Source organism: Pipistrellus hanaki (assembly GCF_964339955.1).
Source record: "Pipistrellus hanaki genome assembly, chromosome: 8".
Classification (NCBI taxonomy): domain Eukaryota; kingdom Metazoa; phylum Chordata; class Mammalia; order Chiroptera; family Vespertilionidae; genus Pipistrellus; species Pipistrellus hanaki.
The window spans coordinates 9,273,062-9,291,932 of record NC_140510.1 but is presented as its reverse complement, the minus strand read 5'-3'; the positions used below and the strand labels follow the sequence as shown (position 1 = coordinate 9,291,932).

The following is an 18,871-nucleotide window of genomic DNA, read 5'->3' as shown; positions in this document are numbered from 1 at the left end:
CCTCCAGCAGCCTTCACCGCTCATGGGGCTGTCAGTGCCCATGTCTCATAGCTCCCCTCCTCTGCTTGCCCAGTCACTGAGCCGGGGTCAGAGGGCACACTGAGCCGGGGTCAGAGGGCACAGAGAGGCCCGCCTCTGGGTCTCCCAGCATCCGCTCACCGAGCTGCTTTGGTCTCCGGGTCTCCGGGGTGCCTTTCTTTTCCTCCCCACCCCGCCATGTGCCTCTAAACAGGTAGTCCCTGTCCTTACTGAGCTGGAGAGGTCTTCGCCCACCTCAGCGAGTCCCTGTGCTGTTGTTTTCCATATGCAAATTAAAGGTAGAAGCCGAGCTTGATGGGGAAAGAAACCCATCGTTTGGGAAAGAGCGGTAATTATTATCCACTCCAGGAAAAGGCCCGGGAAGTGGTCCGTGTTCAGGGGAGGAAAGTCTTGGCATCTGTCTTATTCCCAAATCCACTGGCCAGGTCACAAGCCGTCTTGGAAGGCTCCGACGCTCTGCATCCAGGCCCAGGGCTTGGGGTTGGGCGGGGCCTGGTGAAGGGGGGGAGCCCATTTAGTCTCATCTCAGCCCCGTCTTGCTGAGTCATCTTTGCAGGTCAGATGGCATTCTGGGAGTGCATCTTCCCTATAACCAGTGAGAGATTCACTGCACTGAATTCAGGGCTCCCAGTGACCTTAGTGATTGTTACTTCCAGAATTCCCTGTGTCTTTATTTATTTAAACAGTGTTTATATGGTGTCTGCTGTGTGCAGGGCCATTCCAGGCTCGCATTAGAACACGTCTTCGTTACCTTTGTTTGTCAGGTGCTGGGAAGCCAGAGCAGCATGACTAGCCTCCTGGCTGTCCTGGGGGTGTGGGTGCTGGGCCACTCCCAGAGCCTGGAGCCGAGGAGCCTGCAGCGGGGTGTCAGGCCCTCCCTCGGTGGGGAGGGAGCTCGTGTGCGTTACTGTGTGTGTGTGTGTGTGTGTGTGTGTGTGTGTATGTCAGGAGGGGATACCCCTGCTGGGGGGACCTGGGAAAGATAAATGGATCCCCTTCTCCCTTGTTCCAGTTCACTTTTATATCAGGAAGTTGGAGATATTTGGCTTTTCGTTAGGTTTTTATTTATTTTACTATTTTAAGTAGCGTAACTTTCATGATTCAAAATTCACTAGTTACAAAAGTAAAAAAACAACAACATAAAACCCCACCTCTCAACCCTGTTTCCCAGCAAGCCACCTGGTTCCACTCCCTAGAGGCACCTGATGTCTCACATGGTGTTTGCAAGATATTCTAGATGTATCCACGTAAATAATACATATATTTGTGAATATTTATAAATGCGGGCCTACCTATAAATTTACACACACACATACATATATATGTTTCTTAATGCAATCGCTGGCATCTTGCTATTTTGGTTTGACAATGTATCTTGGAAATTGGTCCATATGAGGCTTGAAGCGCTTCTTCATCTGTTTTTATGGCTGCTTGATATTCCGTTATATGGACGAGCTGTAATTCATCTAACGAGCCGCCTCCGATAGATACTTAGATTTCCAGTCTTCTGCTGCAAGAGCTCGACTTGCGCCTGTTCCTGCTCACCCGTGAGGCGCACTTGTAGGGTACAGAAGACATTATGACCGGCGCTGGGGCCGAGGCTGCCGGCCTGGGCGGGTGGCCCACCTCCTGGGCGGCCTGTGGGCTGACCCTGCGCTTGGAGGAATGTTTCTAAGACCTTCATGCACACACAAGCAGGTACGGTTCTGAACGAGTGAATGGAGACACTCACGACTGAGAGAAATCGCTTAGAAACGGTTTTGTAAGTTTAGAGATTAACTGCGAATGAACCCCAAGTGGGCTCTTCTGACTGCAGTTTCCATGGGCCTCGGCAGGAGGGCTTCCCGGCGAGGCTGCCCGGGCCCGGGGCATCCGGTCCCGGAGTCACCGCGGCTGTACCGCCGGCTCACCGAGTTAAGCATGAAGGCACAGGTATGATGTGAGCGTCACATCTGGTGAAAGTTCACTTTGGACCTGACGTAAGGCTTTCTGTGGTGAGCTGTGCTGCGTGTGCTGATGCAAACCTTTGCTAGTAAATAGAGGCCTGGCTCCCGTTATCCGTCTCAGGATATGCTGACAGTGAGTGACAGTCAGTGGCAGCGTTTACTGAGCTTAGGTTCTGGACCAGCCTCACCTTCTCTTTGCACTTTCCTGGGATGCTCCCAACAGCCCTGTCATCACCCCTACTTTGTAGACAGACACCTGGGGCTCAGGTGTCCATGCCTGTTCCCAGGGACCCACCCCGGGATCCATGCAGGCTCCTGGCTCTGCGGTGGGGAGCGGAGCCCTCAGCCCTTCCCGGCACACTCGGAACCGTGGTGCCCAGACAACCAGAGATGCCAGGTGGCAGGGTGACTGGGATCTGTCTTTGCTCACAGCCATGCCCAGCCCATGTCTTGCTGTCAATAAAAATAATTTCATACAGGGCATCAGAGGTTTTGTTTAAGGACACCAGCCTCCCTGTTTCTTCTGGGAGAACATTTTGAAAAGGAAAACAAGCACCCCACCCCGGTTAGGCTCCGCACAGTGATGCAGCAGGACAGCTCTGCTGCCGGGGCTCCTTCTCGGGGGCCCGAGGGTGCCCAGGGGCTTTGGAGCCGGGAGAGGGGCAGCGTGGCTCTGAGGGAGCCTGCAGTGTGACTTCCGGCTGGGCCTGCTTCCCCCTCCGTGCCTGGGGCTGGGTCTGGCCTGGTCTCGAAGAAGAGCTGAGTCATTCTGGCAGTTCTGAGTCAGGATCTCTGTTCAGCTTGTGCACACGGCCTCTCTCCCAACACTCACCTCTGCTGAGATACGAAAGCACGGACGGTGAGTGACCCGCAGGGCTGTGTGCCTTAAAACAGGTGCCAGGGGCATCTGGCCCTCAGGCTGCAGCTTGCTGCCCTGCTCTAACTGGCAAATGACATTAAACTGAATCTACAGAATGGGTGGCTCCAGCCCTGCTTGGATACAACCCCATTCCCTATGTCTCCGCGTGGGTGTCCACCCTCTGCCCAGTCCCTGTCCTACCAAGTGCAGTGGGGGTGGGAGTGGAGGGTACTGGCTGGGGAGGCAGACCCGCCTCTAATCGACTATGTTGCACGGAGCCTCACTTTCCCCACCTGTAAAATGGGAATGTTGACAGGGATTTCTCAGAGGTTCCTCCGAGCTCCAGAATGTTCTCAGTTTAGTTAGAAAGGAGGTGAAATCCTCTTCCCTGGACGTTGCAGTCTGGGATTGTGTGTTTGGTCACCAAGACCAAATGGTTAAGATACTGTTGTGCTGTAACCGGTGCTCCGGGAGGCGGATACCCTCTGGGGTACCCCGTCTGAGCGTACCCCTAGACCTTCCGGAGCCAAACAAGTAAGGACAGCGCTTGGCACTCCCTTGGCCCACACCGTGTGGTGAAGGGCGCCTTCACCCGCGTGTTCCCGGTGGTCCCTGCAGGGAGGACGTCAGCCCGCTCCGGCTCCGGGGCAGCCGCCCCTGCCCGGCCTGGCGCCCCCTGCAGAGGGCTAAGTGCCCCAGGGAAAGGCCCCGGCCCACGGCTCCTGTTACCGCCTCCCGTGTTCCAGGGAAGGTCTGCTGTGCTGGCGGGCGCCCCTTCACCCAGGAAGCCAAGTAAGTCGGGTGCACACACGCGTCTCGCCCGGCTGGGGCCCAGGGCGCCGGCACGGGCTGGCCCTGCGGGGCGCGCCCACTGCCGCTGCCAGTTGGCCCGGTGGCTGCCTGTCTCGTCCTCAGACACCCCACCCAGCCCTGGGTGGCCCGGGATGGGATGGGGTGGGGCGGAGGAGCGCTCCCTGGGAGAGCTGGAAAGGAACCGGCGTGGCGGGAGCTCCGGTGCTTCTGTGCTGACGGGGCCTGCCCCACCGCCGGGAACTCGGGCCGTGGCCCGGGGAGCGTCCGTCTCCGGACGGAAGCAGGGAGGGTGATCCTCAGCGATGCCGGGCTTCTGGCGGTGAGGACAGGTGGGTGACTCATCCGGCTCCCAGCACGCACCGGGACGGCAGAATGAACGGTGAGAGACGGTGCTCCTGAGCCTTCCTGATGGCCAGGCGGCAGGCTGCTCATCTCACAGTGAACTCACTTGATCTGCAGACAGGAAAACCAAGCTCTGCTCTCGAAGGCCACCCAGCTGGTTAGAGACAGAGCCGGTGTCAGGGGGTGACTCTGCCTCCCCCGGGCCAGCCGGGGATGTCCTTGGTGGGGGCAGGCACAGGAGCGGTCCTCTGCCTTGCTGGGCTGGCCTCCCTCCTCCCTCCTCCCTCCTGAAGGCCCCTCGTTGGGGCTGTTCCAGGCAGCCCAGGGCCTGGGCCTCGGCCCTCCCTCCACAGCCGGTGAGCTTGGGCGAGTTACTTCGCCTCTCCGAGCCACGTTTTCCTTACGTAGAAAACCCACGGCCATCACTGCATTTCCGAGGTGCAGGGCAGGCGGGGTCCGTGGTCCCGGGGGAGAGGCAGGGACAGCACCCTCCGTCCAGGCCTTGCTCGGAGCCGGTGCTCCAGAGGGTCCGTTCCCAGCGGACCCTGAGCCGAGCACCTGGGAGCAGAGCGGCTCAGCTGGGTCTGCAGCTCCCCGCAGGGTCCCGGCCTGCGGCAAGGGCCCAGCCGCTCCTGTGGAGGCCCCAGGTTCAGGGCTGGTTCCACCGCACAGCTTGTCCCTGTCCGGGGGAGCCCGGGGCAGGCAGGGTCACCGGCTGTCCTGGTTTGCCCAGCACTGAGGCGTTCTTCGGACAGTGCTGGCACACTGGACGAGCTGACTCCTAGGACAGGCCGGCCCTGGCCGGCGGTGGCTTCCCGCAGCCCCGCGGGCCCAGTGCTGCAGGCTCACAGTGCTGTCCGGGCCCGCAGGAATGTGTTAGTTTTGTGTGCTTGTTTTAATGAGAAGCCAGAATTATATTCATCCCTAAACCAAGACATTTGTAAAACAGAAACGTGACTATTTTATAAAGAAAGAGGCCTGCAGAGGGCAAAGTGCCCCGGAGTCACAGAGCTCCTGGGGGAAGCGCTGCCGGCTCCCTGCCCAGCCCTCTGAGGATCGGAGGAGGAGGCCTGGCGAGGACGGGGCCATGGCCGCCGCGCCCGGCCTGCTCCTGGGCCTGCTCAGCCGAGAGCTTTAGGGACTGAGGACGGGGCGGCGCACAGGGAGGTGGGAGCAGGCATGTCCGTGCTGAAAGCGGCCGAGCCCTTCCCAGCGGGCCGGGAGATTCCGGGCCTCAGCTGCTCCTGTCCCGGCTGCGTGGGGGGCGGGTGGGGGTTCCTGTTCGGAGCCAGGGATTGATTTGATCCAGCTGAGGCCGGGCCCAGCGCGGAGGCTCAGAAGGCATCTGGGTCCCCACCAGCGCCCTCCCTCCCGACATGTGTCTGAAGCCAGAGAGAAGAGCCGGGAGGAGGGTGCGGCAGACGTCGCTGCCCCACACCGCGCTCCAGTCTATCTTATTGGGCGGCCCTAAAGAGCCGCCGGCCTCCCCTGGAAGGCGGGGGGAGGGGGTGAACCATCCAGGCTGCATCCTGATACCCTTGTCTGCGGACGCGCAGGCCACGCCTGAGCCAGGCGTCGGGCTCCTGCCCTGGGACTTGGTGGGGAAGCTCTCCCAGCCCGGCCGCCCGGAGCTGCTGGTGGGACGGGGAGCAGTGCCTGGCCGTGGGGCCCAGCAGCACGGGCTCCGGGCTCCGACATAAGAATGCCGTGCCGTCCGGAGTTACGCAGCCTCACCCGCCTCGTCAGACAGGAGGTGGCGTCCAGGTCAGTGACACGCAGCCCAGTCGCAGCGAGGTGGCCGTCCCGGCTCTGGCCTGGCTTCCCCCTCTCTCCCGCCTTCCATCTGGTTTGGGTGGAGGCGGGGTGTTCAGGACCGAAAAGAGAAGCTAGGTCTGCATCTCATTGTTCATGCCTTCTGGGCTGTCTCTGCAGAGGAATCTGGCAGGACAGGCGTGGGGGCGGGAAGAGCTGAGGGGGAGTCTCCTCGGCTCCTTCGCCTTCTCTGCAGAGCATGGCGGCCGCTCTGCGTTTCCTCTCAGTGTGGCTGCCTCTGTCAGCCCCCACGCATGGCCGGCCGGGCACCGGGAAAGGACATGCGGCCTCGGCCGGCTCTGTGGCGGTCTGGACGCGCACAGTGGGCATGTTCCCTGTGAGGGGATGGAGCAGGGAGGATGTTCCCTGTGAGGGGCCGGAGCTGGGAGGGGTGAGGCCTGTCTGTGAGGACCTGGGCAGCACACCTTCCTCTGGGAGCTGGTGGCAGGGCCACGCTCCGTTGCTTTAAGAGTAAACGGGCTACCACTCTGTGTGGCGCCTGCTCCCCGGGCCAGCCCGAGCCGTGCCGGACGAGGGGAAATGAATAGACAGACAACAGAGACACGGTGACACCATGTGTATCCACACACTGGAATGTCACTCAGCCTTAAGGAGGACGGGAGTTCTGCACGTGCATGCACTTGGGGACAGGATGCTCAGAGGTACCATCAGCCGTCACAAAGACATGCTGCTGAGTCCACCTCAGCGGGCTGCCCAGCACAGTCAGGTCCATAGGCAGCAAGAAGGGAGCGGCTGCGGGCTGGGGGGGGCGGGTAACTGTTGGAGGTGGGGGGTTGCAGGGCAGGAAGAGGGAATGGCTCTGGAGACGGGTGGCGATCCCAACACCACACTGTGCATGTACTTGTCCTTCCTGAGCCTTGCGCTTACACGTGGCTGACCAGTCAGCGCCACGGCATGTGCGCTTACAGCGGCAGACAGGAGACTAAATGGCAGTGACCCTCTTTTCCTCCTGACACCCTGTGGAGAGTGACTGGCATCAGCTGTTTATCTCTAGACCAGCAGTGTTGATGGTGATCATTGGATTCTTCCACAGAGAAGCCACACTGACTTGGGTCATGGGGACAGAGCGCGTGTGCTGGGCCAGAGCTGAGCCTCCCGCCCTCCGGCCTCCAGGGCCCCTTGCGTAGCTGACGCTTCCCCTGGGCCAGCCCCCTAGCCTGCAGAGCTCCCAGCCATGTCTCCAGTCGCATCTCTACTCATGCATAGATTCCCAGGCTTAACTGGATCTACGTGCAGCCAGCTGCGTGGAAGTGCGTGTCAGTGTAGACCGTGGGTGAAGTATGGTCCCGGAAGAAACGGGATTCAGGAGAGATGCAGTGTAAGCGGAAAACAGCCCTCTTGGTGCCTCAGAAAGATCGAGAGCGCGCTGCGTCCATAAAACAAGAACAGGCTTCTGCTGCGAAGTCAGAGTGTTCAGAAAATAAAAACCAGCTTTAGGTGAAAAATATGATGGCGGAAATGAAAAGTTTTTTTTAGGATGGAAGGTGATTTTGGAAACCGCGGGGGGAAAAGAATAAAAAGGCAAAGACAAAGAGAAATATGAGAGGAGAGTGAGGAAGCTAGAATATTAATGCAGGTAATTATGTAATTAATGGAAGTTCCAGAAACTGAAACTGAAAACAGATAAGAGAAAAATATTTAAAAATTAATACAAGAAAATTGCCCATATTAGGACAAAATCCTCTCATTAAAATAATCTTCAGTGAGCCTAGCACTTTTTTAAAAAAAAATCCCATTTAGTTAGGTTTGTGAAATTTCAGATAACCAGAAATAAAGGGACACTTCTAGAAATTCCCAGAGAATAGGAAACAAAAACCCAGGGGGTCTACAAAGGCGGGAGGGGTACCCTGTGCCCTCTTCTGAGCATCCTGTGCGGAGGCAGAGGAGGGAGGTTAGCAGACTCGGCCTAACCCTCACTCCAGAGCGACTTTTCCAGTCACACAGGGAGGATTCAGAACTCTCACCTCCCTTGGTCTTTCTGATGCAGAGTAAGGGAGCAGATGAAGGAAGGGAAGGGCGGGGACCCCAGCAGGGAGACCGGAGTGGGTGCTGCCTCCCGAGTCAGGTGGGAGCGCGGGGTGAGGGCCCGGAGCTGGGCGGAGGCGCCGGGCATCGGGACCCGGGACGAAGGCCTGGCTGGGAGGCTCCAGTGAACGGAGCTGTGCTCCCCGTAAATGACTGAGAAATCGGAAACACTGAGCTCCGATCAAAGGCTCCAACCATGACATTTTAATATATTCCTCATATAGAGCAGACGCCGTCAGAGGAACTGAAAGTAGAAGTTTTAAAAAGTTAAAAGTAGGTGCCTCCAGAGCACATGGGGGTGGGGGGACTGTTGTTTTTCATTATAAGCTCCTCTGTGTAATTTAAAAAAAAAAAAAATCATGTGCAGAATTGCTTCCATTTCCCACCCAAAAGCCAGAGAAGAGCCATGAAAACTAAAATGAAACAATGTGGACGTTGCAGTCTGCCAGGGGAAGCGTGGGGATGGAGTCGGGAGCCCAGGACGGGGGACCCGCCGAGGAGCCCGTGCGGAAGGCCCGGGTGGGCTGGGGCTGGGGGCCTCCCCAGGAGGAATGATCAGTGGTCTGTTTCCTTTGACTCTTTTGGAAAATAAAAATGCAAAAATGCAGCCTGTGGGCTCCAGTGAGATCAGAGCCGAGGGCGACAGCGGCCCCTGTGCAGGGAGAGCCCGGCGAGGCTGTCACGGTGGCTCCTGTGTCGGCTCCTGGATGCAGCCCTGCCCGGGGCCCGCGGAGGCCGGGGCCTGGAGACAGCCCAGGGGGACACATGGGTTTGCCCGGCTCCCTGCCCTGGGCCTGTCTTGTGCTGAACTAAGCATGAGGGAGGCGGAGGGAGAGGCCCCACGTGATGTCCTTGGACAGTCCCGAGCCGGGAGGGGCAGTGGGCAGCAGTCTGCTGCCTCGGAGATGCTGCGCTCGCCCGGGACACGTGCACCAGACAGTGTCAGTGGGGCTGCTGGGAGGGAGCACACAGGCCGGAGCCTCCCCCATGGAAGTCAGGGAAGCCTCTCAGAGGTGATGCTGAGGGCAGAGGGCTGTGATGGAGCGGCCTTAGGAAAAGTGTTTGCCAAGAACCCCTGAGGGGACTGGCAGAGCTGAGCAGAGGCCTCTGGGGATGTCCAGGGCAGGCTCGTCAGGGTCGGGGGCATCACAGCACATACAGCACACACTGGTCAGTTCAAGAGCAGCTGAGGCTGGGAGGCGGCCTGGGCCCCGGTCCCCGAGCTCCACGCTGAGAGGAAGAAGCCCCAGGTCCGGGTGGGGGGAGGGGAGGGCCCTGCCAGGACTCTTGGCAGCTCTGAGATTTGAGCCCCATCTCCCAGGATCCTGGACAACATCGTCCTGCGTGGGGGCTCTCCTGCGTGGGGGACTCTCCTGCGTGGGGGGCTCTCCTGCATGGGGCGCTCCCTATGTGGGGCCTCCCTGCATGGGGGCCTCTCCTGCGTAGGGACTCCCTGTGTGGGGGTCTCTCAGTGGCAAACCCCACGCTTGCATTCCTGCAGGGGATCTGACGGGAGGAGGGCAGAGAGAAGTGTGCGGTTGTTCCTGCTCACCAGACAGATGGGAAGCAGAGACCGGTGCTCCCCTTGCCTCTGAGGGAGCACTCCCCCCCCCCCCCCGCCCCCTCGCCCCGGCTCCACGTGTAGGGCCAGCTCTGTGCTGGGCCTGGCTGGGGCCACTTCAGGCCAGCGGAGGTGCTAAACCCATCCTGCCCCCCAGCCCGGGGCTGCCACTCACCGCTCAGTGGGAGCCAGGGCTCCTGCTGGCACCCCGTGTCAGAAGACATGACCCTGGGGACTAGTGACGTCAACACAGGCCTGAGGGGTGGCACTGGGAGCCGGTGCTGTGTGCCGGAGGCAGGGCTGCGGGTAAGCAGGGGCAGCTTCTCGTCTGCGGACACCTCTCCTGCCTCACCAGCCCACCCGGGGCTGAAGCCTGGAATCCCACCATCACAGGTTCGCTCCTTTGGCTTGGAATACAGATGCCCCATTGAGGAGTGACCTTGGAGCTCATGCACGGAGCAGCCATGTACCTCGGCAGGGCAGTGGGCCTTGTCACACCCCGCAGAGCCAGCCAGCGCTCCCTGTGCCTGTGTGTGGGCACAGCTGGTCCCCTCTCGGTGTGTCCCTGGGAAACTGCAAGTGCCTGACCCTCTGCGCCCCTCTTGTCACCCCTCAAGAGGGGCTGGATGGCAAGGGGGTTGAGGAGCCAGCTCCGAGCTGGCCGTGGGGTTCAGTGACGTGATGATCCGCGTGGCTGTGGCTTTCCGGAGGGGAGGTAGGGCGAAGCCCGGGCTGCGGGATGGCCAGGTGACTCGGGGACAGAGAAGGCCCAGGCGTGGAGGCTGGCGCTGCCAAGATCAGGGCGTTTGTTCAGGGCAGGACCTCTGAGTTCAGGTAGGGACCGGACCTGGGGAGGGAAACGGAAGGTGAGGGGTGAGGAGTTCTGGGAACAGATGGAGGAGAGGTTGTTGGCTCCGCTCCACCATCGGGTCTGGTGGAAAACCCCCTGCAGCCTGGCTCCGGGCGGCGGGAGGCCGGGGGCTGGCGTGGATCGCAGCACCGTGCTTTCCGCTGCTGAGCCTCAAGGGCCTCCTGATCCTCACTGGGCTTTTGTTTGTCCAAGTGCATTGCGTCAGAAGCCTTGGTCTCTCAAGGAAAAGAAAAGCCAGGGAACCCTTAAGGTGGCAGGTCATGCTTTTCTACATTCTCCAGTTTCCCTCGCTTCTCCACGCGGTTAAATCAGGAGGGAGAGAAGCATTCCTCTGCACACGGTGCTGAGCCCCTTTCCACACGGCCCCATGCCTGGGGTCCCCTCGGGGCCACGTGCTGTCCCCCTCCCCTGCCGGCACCTGTGCGGGATGCGGGGCTGAGGGTCACAGATGTGGCTGGCACGGCTGGGGCCTGGGGCTGGGGGCCGTTGCATGGTGGTGGGTGGGGCAGCTCTGCCGTGACAGGGAAGACACATGGGCACTCACTGTCCTTGGTGGGCCTGGCTGTTCCTGGGCACATATCTCACTCCTTCATCCAGCCAGCATTTATTGAGTGCCTATTGTGTACAGTGGGGAATAAGACAGATCCCTGCCCTCAGATTGCTCGGTCTGATAGAAGCAAACCAGACAGGTGTGTAGACAGTTAGGGTACAGGAAAGTGAGAGCACAGACAGCCACGGGGCAGCCCAGGGTGGGCGGAGCCTGGGTGGAAGGAAGACTTCCGGAGGAGGTGGATCCCCAGCGGAGTCTCAGGTTAAGGAGTTTGCCAAGCCTGAAAGGCAGAGGGCAGCAGGTGTGAGGGTCCAGGCACGGGCTAGGGTCCCTGCAGGCCTGCAGGATTCTCATCTTTCCAGCCCCCCCTGGGGCTCCATCTCCAGAGAGACCTGCCTGTCCGCCTCCGCTGGGCCTTCTCTGAGGGATGGAGCCCCTTCGGAGGGTTCCCAGGGGTGTGTTCTCAGTCACGGTCATTGCTGAGGACGGATGTCTCCTTCCCACAGCCATGACCATCAGGTGACATCACGGGCCCAAGGTGGCCCCGAGGATCCTGCGGGCTGCAGCTGCCCTGGGTCGGTCCATGCCACCCATGTTCTTGGTCGCCACTGTGTGCGTTCTGAGTTTTCCGTTTTTAACGCTGGGACGCACCTGAGGATGAGAAGAGGCTGGGAGGAAGACGGGTGCTGCATTGCCTTTCCCAGGGAATGCCGTGTGGCTGGGGCGTGGGCGGGGCCTGGAGTGAGCTAAGCGTCTGAGAAGTCCCAGAAGAGGCTGACGCCGAGGGCCTGGGACCACACGTGGACACTCCCAGCTCAGCTCTCTGCCAGGATCCCTGGGGCTGGGAGGAGCAGAGCCCAGGTCCCCCTGAAGCTAGTTCTCCTCGGGCTGTCGGAGGATGAACAGGACTATCTCACCTGAGAGGAGGTTTACGGAGGCCGGGCTTTAAGGACATAGCACCTCAGGAGAGGAAGACATCAGCAGACACACAAGCTCGTAGACAGTTCACAGCATTGGGGAGGCCCCAGGAATGAGGGTGCACACCGCTCCTGTGAGGGCACGGGTGCCTGGGCGCACAAAGGGCCCTCAGCTCCAACTGCCCTGGCGGCTCCCGGCCTGCTCTGCGCGGTGGTTCTGTCCTCAGCTTTCTCTTCAGAGCCGTGGAACCAGCCCGCTCACACTCGTTACCTGAATGGTCTGTGAGCCGGTCATCGTCAGCACACGTCCAGGGGAGGCCAGGCTCGGTGCTCCCACATTTACAGGAGGGGCGGGGATTGGGGTAAAAGGCACCCTCAAAGCACCCTCTAGGTCACTAAGGGTATTTTTAGGGTTTGGAACCCCAAAATGTGGGGTTCCCAAAGGGTTTTTCCCAAAGGCAGCATCTGAGACGGGCTGGGGCCTCCCCGGAGATTGACATGACAATGCCTTGAGCGAACACCTTTGTGGTTCCAGGCACTGCTCCGTTTACCTGTGTCTGCTCATATAATCCTCCACAGCCCTGGGAAATGGTCTCATGATCCTCATAAGACAGTTGAAGAAATGCAGACCAGCGGGGTTGTGTGACCGGCCTGGGATCCCACAGCACTAAGGTGGGTCTATGCCTCCCACCCTGGCTGTCCGAGCCCAGACCTCCGCCCTCACTCCACGGTAAGGCGTGCATACCTTCTGTGGAGCTCACTAAGAAAGCCAGGCCCATTATTCACAAGACCAGCACCATTCACGCAACGCTCACTCTGAGCTGCATTGTCTCAGGTCCTTTCGATAATACCAAGGTGCTGTGCTGGTCTCCATTTTACAGAGGGGGAAGTGGAGGCTCGGGGTGGCGGGGTACTTACAAAGTGCTGCCACTTCAATGCAACCCTGGGCTGCTGGCTCCGCTCCTGCCTGAGCTCCCCTGCCACCCAGCCAGCTCGTTTTCTGCCACTTCAGGCTGAGCCGCTCCAAGAACGCCCTCCTCCTCTTCCTGTCCCCTGGAGCTCCTCTCATTGTGTCGCCCACGGGTGTCTGAAGGATGGGATGCCTGCCTCAGAGTCTCAGGTGGACTACCGCCCGGCCCGGCGGCTGCCTCCTGAGTCAGAGTAGGAGTTTGGCCAGCTCATCTCCCGCTATGTGCCTGCCCAGCTTCTTCCCTGGGCTTCGGTGAGGACGGGGCAGCCGGGCCAGGCCGGAGTTAGCAGGCTGTTCCTGGGCCCAGAGGCAGGATGGCCCCGGGGAGTAAGTTGGGCCGGGGAAGAATTTGAAGGATCAGGGGCGTCATTCTAAAATGGACCTCCCTCCTTCCCCGTGTTCCTCCTGCCCTTAGACCGGCCACTGTGTGAGGCACTGGCCCAGCTCCCCATGGGGTATCCCACAGCACCAAGACCCCCTAGAGCCCCCCGAGCTCCGGGCCACGCGGTCCTGAGCCTGTGTCATTGCCCTCCTGTCCCCTGCCCCCTGTGACTGCAGACCAGTGTTTTCCCAGGTGCTTCTGCTGGCTGTCTCTGCGTTTCTCGGGCATCAGAAGAAGCCTGTGTGGCTGGAACGGGGATAAAAAACCAGACAGGCCCAGAATGGGCAACTTGGACCGTTGGCGGACTTGGCTCATTTTCAGGCCCCGAAGGAATAAGCTGTTTTTGAGTTGAACGGAGGCCAGGGCCCTTTGATTTATATTGAGGTGGAAGCTGCCTGGGCAGGCAGAGATAATGAGGGTGTGAGCCGGGGGCCTGCTGAAGGCGGGATGGGGAAGGCTGCGAGGAAAGCTCATCCCTCCGTGCCTCTGGCTGCGCTAGTCTGCAGACCAGAGCGTGACTTCATGAGTTACTCCCGCCTATGCAGGCTGTGAGTCTGGTCCTTGTGACCATTGACGGGCCTCTGTGGGCACCTACAGACCTGGGAGTTCTGAGCCGAATGGCTGTGGAGGAGAGGAAAGAGAAGAACGAGGTAGGGATGAGCGGTGGAGACAGGGAAGAGGAAATGCCCTGACTATAGAAATGCCCCGATCTTCCGTCCTCCTGTTCCCCTACCCATCCTTCCACCATATACTCACACACCCATTCCCCTGACACCCCTCCACCCGCACATCCACACACCCATCCCCCCACTCATCCATTCACCCACACTCTACACACCTATTCCCCTACCCATTCATACACCCATCCATCCATCCATCCAACCACCAATCGACCCAGCCTCCCATTCATTCACCATCCATCAATTCACCCTATTCACCCATCTGTACCCACCTACACAGTTTTCATTGACCACTACTACGTTCCAGCCATTTCCATCCAGGTCCCACTTTCTAAGTGTAGCCCCCAGTAGGCCAACCACCCCCTCACTATTTTCTGATTTCTTTTTGCACTCACAGCCTGATCATGACCCTTGCCTCTTGCAAACCCTCCTTACCATTTGCTTATACTTCTACTTGTGTCTCTTTGTGACCCACTCAGATTGTGAGGCCCTTCACTCAGTCACACTGCTTCTCATCACTTGCAACCCTTAGAGCTCTCCTTGAGGACTTGCTTGAAGCACCTTTGGTGGGTTGAGATAGGGATTGACTGGCATCTGTCTAGAATGGTTGAGGGGGGAAGGGAGTTCACACTGGTGAGCACCTGCCAGGTGTCCGGGTGGGTAGGGAAGTGGGTGTCAGTACAGAGCTTGGTACTGTAGAAAGAGCCCATGTTTTGGAGCCAGGCAAGGGCAGGATCGAGTCCTGGGACTGGTGACCTTGGATAAGTCACTTAACCTCCTGAGGTCCAGGGTCCTCACTTGTCAAGAAATAAGATATAAACAAACCTGTGCTGTTGGATGTGCAGGCAGGCACTGCCCGTGGTCCCGGCACCTGATTGGTGGGTGCTGCCTCCTCCCCCACCATGTCCCCAGATTCAGAGACTGCTCAAGGCCTCCTGTGCCAGCCCCGTTCTGCACCTTCTGGAGTTGGAATGGGCAGAGTCCTGAGGATACAGGACTCCTGGGCCAGGATCAAGCAGTGGACATTGGTACCCTCTGACTTCTGTCCACTGCACTCCAGGCTCCACCCTTGTCTGGTCACATCCCTCCACATTCACTCTTGGGCCTTATAATTCTCACCACACACACACCACCACCACCTCCAGGCGGGGCGGGCAGAGAAGCTGCAGAGCTGCTGGAGGCCAGGCCCGATGCTCTGAGTCCGCTGGTGCCTTGCTGTGTGGGCTCTTAGACTCGGGCCCTCCGTGCAGCCATTGGCCAGTGGGCTGGGTCACGATCCCCGGGAAGAGGCGGAGGTGAGCTGGGAGTGAGAAGGCACTGAAAGGTGAGGGCGGACGGCTCAGCTCAGGGGAAGGCACACAGTGCCAGGGGCACAGGCACTTAATCATCTGAATTCCCTCTGCCCCTCCCCACTCGGTTTATTACCTATTAAATAATTATCTCATTTGGAAAGTGTTTCTTAATGTAGGGCAGGCTCCACCCCGAGGCACAGGTTTTGCAATGGGCTGTCTCCTGTGTGTTCCGGCTCGGGCAGGACCGGAGCGTGCTTGCCCGGCTGTGCCGCTGCGCCGGGCTCGGGCTTGAGCCAGGCTCTGCCAAGGCACAGCGAGTGGGGCGTCGACGCCCCGCGCCTCAGGATGTCCTGGCTAATGGCTTCATTACAGGATGTTCTTGTCAGTCTTCTGAAGGAGATTGCTCCGGGCTGGGCCTCCCAAGTTTCTTGGTATTTTCTGGGACCAAACATCTGGCAGCTCCAGAGATGGGAGGAGCCTTTGTCCTTTTTATAGGTGAGGCCACTCAGGCCCCCGGGCGTCAGGGGTCACCCTGAGGTCAGACATTGCGCTGGCTGTGAAAGCAGAAGCCCGGGCCTCCTGCCTGAGAGCACTCTGTCTCACTCCGTCCTCCCTTTGTCCGGGAATGCCGTTGGCACCCAAATACGGCCCCTCCACTCCGGGGGAAGGGGCTGCTTCCTGCAACCGGAGCCAGCGCGCTGCTGGATGAATGGATGGGTGATGAATGAGGCAGCTAAGCCTCTCAACAACCCCATAGATTACCCCCCTTTCTTGTTACTAAAAAGTCATACATACTTCCCAGAACATGTGCAAACAGTGCTGAAGCACATACAGAAACGCAGCGCCCGTGTCCCCCTCCATCTACCCCGAGCCCATCTGCTCCCAGCGGTCATTGCAGAGGCCAGGCAGGCACGCACGCTCCCCCAGCTGACTGGGAGGACCAGTGAGGTGTGGTCGGTATTACTAGGGTCCTCCAGACAGGAGGCAGTGGTAAAGGACCAAGGCTGTGTCCAGACTCACCAGATCCATAGCTGAAAGGGAGGCTGAGGGCTTGGCTTTGGTCCCGTGTGAACGTTGGCACTTCATGTCTCCCTTGCATGGCCTGGGTCCTGTTATTGTACTACAGGCGGTCATCTTTGCTCCGCCTTCACTGTGGTCCCTGCGATTCACTCTTGAGCGCTGGCCCAGGCCTCGGAGCTGCCGGCCTCAGTATCTTTTAGAGAAGCTTGGAATCTCCCTCGGGCCAGGCCCACTGTCAGGACTCGGGGGGCGGAACTCAGCAGCGGTCACGTGACCTGGAGCGATCAGGAGGCGCTCTGGAGAAGTGCCCAGCTTGCAGGGATGAATGTGGCGTGGCGGAACCCGGGATGGGCATTTTGGCAGCTGTCCTGGTGGGTCAGGACGTGTGAGAGCCTGCATAACTGGCTTGCCTTGGAGGAGGGTCCTGTGCAAGGGGCGAACCCAGGCAGGGCTCATGGTGGGAACTGGCGTGCTCCTCTGTTACTAGGGCGTTGGCGAGGGCTCTGGGGCAGTGGAGGGTGACACCGATGCCAGACTTGGGGATGAGAAGGGCATAGGCTCCGTCACTCAGTTCCTGAGGCCCCAGATGAGCTGCTCCTCTCCCAGTCCTGTAGGGTTAGTGTCCCTGCCTGCAGGACTGTCGTGAAAATCCATGTGGATTCATTATGGCCCTAAGGCAGTGTCCACAGGCGGAGTGTCCTGTGATGTGCTGGTGATGACACTGATGGAAATGGCAGTGACCAAGGCTGTGTGCTGGGTTTCTGGGCTCTTAAAGTCTTGGGCCACCAAGACCAAGGCCCCCAATAATGACAGCTGTCATTTATTGAGTCACGATAGCGTGATGGCGATGAGTTAAAGCTCGGAATTCATCTTCTGTGTCCGGGGGCTTTGTCACCCATGGGGCAAAAGCGGAGTCTGCGGCTCCTGCTGGCCTCACCGCCGCACAGCCTGTGAGGGACGCGGCCTGAATGCCATCCGGGCTGCCTGTGTCCCTCGGCTCCATCTTCCCAGGCTCCAGGGCTGCCTGTAAAACACCACAGTGGACGTAAGGCTTGTATTAGCAGATGCCAAAGTGAGGGTAAAACGCAGAGAGGACGGCCAGCCTCAGGAGCAGGCGGGCCTTCCCAGGGTGCCTCTGGGGCTTCCTCCTGGTCCTGGTCGCCTTGCTCTAGGTGAGAGGAGCTGAGAGGGGGTCCCAGTGCCAGGCCCCCGGGCTGCGGCCACCCTGTGGCCACCCAGGCTCCTGTCCAGTCCCTTCACTCACCTATACGCTTTTTAAGACAAAAGGCAGCCAGGTGGTTCACTTCCCACGCCTGGCCAGACCTCGGCCCCGGGGGGACACGGACACGGTGGCTTTCCAATGCCGGGGCAGGACTGACCCTTACCCCATCACACTCTGCTGCCTCCCTGACCTTGGGGGGCCTGGGCCAGCTGAGCTTGGCCCCTTTCTTAATGGAGATGAAAAAGGCATAACCCACGGGCCCTGCGTTGCCCACCCTGCAGAGGTAACTTGCCTGCTTGTTGGCAAGAGCCAAGATGTCGCTCGCGGGCCTGTCCACCCCGCAGACTGATCGCCCTGGGCACACAGAGGAGCCGCAGAAGGACCTCTGTGTCTGCAGCCCAGCGCTCAGAGATTTCAGTGCGATGATCGCTTGTCATTTTTTATTAATGTGCGAGTGCTGATTCATTATACATCTGAGGGGTGAGCCACCCCGCTGGGGAGCAGGATGCGGAGATGTGTATTCGCCACAGAAGGCGTGATGTGGCCCCTCGTGCACGTCTTCTCTTCCTCTTTCTCCCGGAGTAAACAAGGAGGGAAAGGTGCCCGTCTCCCGCCGGCAAGGCTCCGGTGAGCGGCCGGGAGCTGGCACTGGGGAGGCGGCCCAGGGGGCGGTGCTCTCTCAGCCCGCACTGCAGCGCCTGGGCGTCACTGTGGCTGCTACTCCTGTTCTCTGCGCAGCCTCTTGCTCACCCCTGTGCCGTGGGGAATGGGCAGGGGGAAGCCAGGCCGCCGAGTCTGGGGCTCCAGGTGAAGGGAAGTCAGAGTGGTCTGTGCAGGAGGCCTCCGAGGTGACCTGGAGTGAACTTCGGGGAGCTCTGGCCCCAAAGGCATTTACTGAATGCAGAATGAACAGATGCCTACAGAGCGGATTCCTCCTGGCAGAGGGCATGGTTTACCTGCCCTCAGCCAGTGGCTGCCAGGCCTGTGCAGGGTGCTGGGACCAGGCAGTCCCCGCTCTCTGTCCTGCCACCCCCTGGCTGTGGGATCTCAGGCACCCCTGTTTCCTCACCGGTGTGCTGAGCAGTGTCTGCCCATCTGCCTCCCCCGTGGGGTGACTTGGCAAGAGCTGCGGGACCCGGATGCCCTTTGCAGCGGAGATGGGCCCACCTTGAGCACTTCCCATGCAGGTGCGCCGGCCACGGGCCCCTTGCCTGGCAGGTGGGGCCCAGCTCTTGCGTCCTCAGATCTTTCAGGAGCTGCAAACTATCTTATTCATCGTGGCTTCACTGGGGCCTGTGCTGAGCAGTCACCCCACGATTCTGGGTGAGTGCGGGGTGTGTAACAGCCCAGGTGAAGTGTGAGGCTGGCCCTGGCTCAGAGAGGTCAGCAGCCGCAGGCCCCCCTGGGGCTCTGAGGCACGTGGTAGATGGTTTGTGCTCTTTGGAGAGGACAGAGAGGATGCTGGCCCTCAGTCGCCTGCAGTATGAACTGTGGGAGATCTCCCCGAGGCAGCCACCTGGCTGGCTTTCCATTTGTGCCCGCTTCTAGC

The 18,871-nt window shown here is 59.8% G+C and overlaps 1 protein-coding gene across 5 annotated transcripts in view; it reads left to right on the top strand.

Moving 5' to 3' along the window:
- The window catches only part of GLI2 (GLI family zinc finger 2), a 209,244-nt gene that overhangs the window by 83,974 nt on the left and 106,399 nt on the right, over window positions 1-18,871 (top strand). The window contains exon 1 of one of the 5 annotated variants that reach the window (XM_084892198.1): window positions 5,709-5,763. The exons of the other annotated variants lie outside the window; for them this stretch is intronic. The gene's annotated coding sequence lies outside the window, so the exon portion shown is untranslated. Of the gene's footprint in view, window positions 1-5,708; window positions 5,764-18,871 lie in introns of those variants that run through there. 5 annotated transcript variants of the gene reach the window in all.